Consider the following 3,012-nt stretch of genomic DNA (forward strand, 5'->3'; position numbering starts at 1 on the left):
GAGCCAGCAAGACACAATTGTAAGAGGGACTTTACCTAACAAATGCAACCAGTATAACATTGTTTCTTGTACCCTCAATGAATCCCCAACAATAAAAAAATAAATGGTATCTAGGCTTGGCACCTGTGGCTGAAGCAGCTAAGGTGCCAGCCACATACACCTGAGCTGGGGGATTCGAATCCAGCCTGGGCTCGCCAAACAACAACGATGGCTGCAACCAAAAAATAGCTAGGTGTTGTGGTGGGTGCCTATAGTTTCAGCTACTTGGGAGGCAGAGGCAGGAGAATCGCTTGAGCCTAGGAGGTGGAGGTTGCTGTGAGCTGTGATGCCTTGGCACTCTACCCAGGGTGACAGCTTGAGGCTCTGTCTCAAAAAAAAAAAAGAGAAAATGGGGGGGCGGAGCCAAGATGGTGGACTGCAGCCAGCTTTTTGCAGAAGCTCCCATCCAGAAGGAGGCTTGAGGGACAGAAGTTTAGCAAGTTGGCTGATGGTTTGGAGCAGAGCCAAGAGAGAAGATTGAAGAGCGCACTTCAACCTTCCTGAGGTAAGCTGCGACCCGAAAAATACAACCAAAAGGTACAAAATCCACCACCAAGCAGACGGGAGTCCCCGGCAACAAGGGCTTGCAGTTTACTCCATGCAAACAAGCAAGCAGAGTTCAAACTTCCTCCCACTCTATCCCACGGGAGAGATCCCTTAAAAACTGGACGTCCTACCCCTGCAGGCGTGCCACGGCACCCTCTGGCCAGGCATAAAACTGTAAAACTGTATAAAACTGTATATATTCCCCATCTGCAACATTGAACTCTGAGGAGTCCCCACCCACCCACTCCGAGGTCTGGAGGTTTGTTACCTTTGGAATCCAGATTCTTGGGCATCTCCTTGAGAGAAGTGGAGGGGGAAAGGGCTGGTGCTGTTCTGTGCTGACTGTGGCACAGGCATGAGGAGAGGAGAATCAGCTCAGGGGATGCCAATACAGCAATAGTGGCATCCTGAGCAGCAGACTGACACCATTCCAGCCCTGTCTCTCTGGGCAAACAGAGGTTCTGGACAGCAGCCACAGGCAAAATGCAGATAACTTTCGTAAGTAAAGCACTAGCCCTCAGGGTCTAATACACCTCAGACAAAGGCAGTGGGTGGGCAGAGGCTAGAATTGACACCTGAGTATAAACTGCTATTTGTCTGCTGCCCAGAGCTGAATGCAACCTCTGATTTACAGAGAAATCTAGCTGGACAGAAGCCTAATTTAAACACGCAAGGCCCCCCTGCCGAACTCAGATTTCTGGCTGATTTTGCCAGTTGTAAACCCCGGGAGCAGTGGCCTACTGGAGTGAATAGGGTCACAGACCTGGGGGATTATGAGTGACTGGGTGTAAGGTAGGGAAGGAGGTATTAACCTTCCCAGACTAACCCATTTGCTGGGTGGGTCCCTTTGCCCTCATGGAGCACTGGAGCAAGTTATATCTGAGCTGCAAGCAGACCCCTCTTATTTAGCTCCCAGAGACATTTGAACTCTTCCACCTGAAACGGGTGCTGACTGGGACAACTGATTTGGACCCCTTAAACCTGGCAGACCACCTAAGGACTATTCAAAGGGGCACCCCAGGTGTATGGTTGAGGGAAGGTTTGAACTATATGAAACTGTATATATTCCCCACCTGCAACATTGAACTCTGAGGAGTCTCCACCCACTCACTCTGAAGTTTGGAGGTGTGGAGTCCAGATTCTTGGGCATCTCCTTGGGAGAAGTGGCGGGGGAAAGGGTTGGTGCTGTTCTGTGCTGACTGTGGCACAGGCGTGAGGAGAAGAAAATCGGCTCAGAGGACGCCAATGCAGCAACAGTGGCATCCTGAGCTGCAGACTACGCCATTCCAGCCCCGTCTCTATGGACAAACAGAGGCTCCGGACATCAGCCACAGGCAAAACGCAGATAACTTTTGTAAGTAAAGCACCAGCCCTCAGGGTCTAATACACTTCAGACAAAGGAAGTGGGCGGGCAGAAGCTAGAATTGACACCTGAGTGTAAACTGCTATTTGTCTGCTGCCCAGACCTGAATCCAACCTCGGACTTGCAGAGAAATCTAGCCAGACAGAGGCCTAATTTAAGCATGCAAGGCCACTGCCAAACTCAGATTTCTGGCTGATTTTGCCAGTCCTGAACCCCGGGAGCAGTGGCCTACTGTAGTGAATACAGTCACAGACCTAGGGGATTACGAGTGACTGGGTGCAAGGTGGGGAAGGAGGTATTAACCTTCCCAGACTAACTCATTTGCCAGGTGGGTCCCTTTGCCTTCACAGAGTGGGGTGGGCCCCAAACTTCTTGCTAGAGTCGCATGCCTCATGGGTGGCAGAGGAGATCCCTGCCCCAGGCTCCTGCTCTGGGCAGGCCCAGAACTGCTTGCTAGTGCCCTGGGCATCCCGCAGGCAGTGGTGAAGGAGTCATCCATTCCAAGTAGACTCAAAACAGCTTGCTAGAGACACACATGCCCCACGGGGGCCAGGGGAGGAGTTCCCCACTCCAAGCTCCCAAGCTAGGTGGGCCTAGAACTGCTTGCTAGAGCCACGTGCGCCCTGCAGGTGGCGGTGGAGGGGTGTACCACTCTGGGCATTCACATGTTGAAGAAATTTGCTATAACTAAACCAGCTCTCCAGGAAATTCTCAAACCTATCCTCCATAATGACCAGTGCAATCCTCCACCACAAAAGTAAACCCACCCAGAAAATTTTGATCAAATTCTAACTTCCACAATAGCAAAAGGATTAAAAATGTCTACTGGACTTTCGAGTAACTCAATGCCCAAAATTTCACCAGGCTTATCAATAATTTCTATCAATGTGAATGACTTGAATTGTCCTTTAAAGAGGCACAGACTGGCTGATTGGATACAGAAACTCAGACCAGACATCTGTAGTATACAAGAATCTCACCTTACCTTAAAAGACAAATATAGACTCAGGGTGAAGGGATGGTCATCTATATTCCAGGCTAATGGAAAGCAGAAAAAAGCAGGT

Source organism: Otolemur garnettii, unplaced genomic scaffold (genome assembly GCF_000181295.1).
Source record: "Otolemur garnettii isolate 467f Iridium unplaced genomic scaffold, OtoGar3 scaffold00011, whole genome shotgun sequence".
Classification (NCBI taxonomy): domain Eukaryota; kingdom Metazoa; phylum Chordata; class Mammalia; order Primates; family Galagidae; genus Otolemur; species Otolemur garnettii.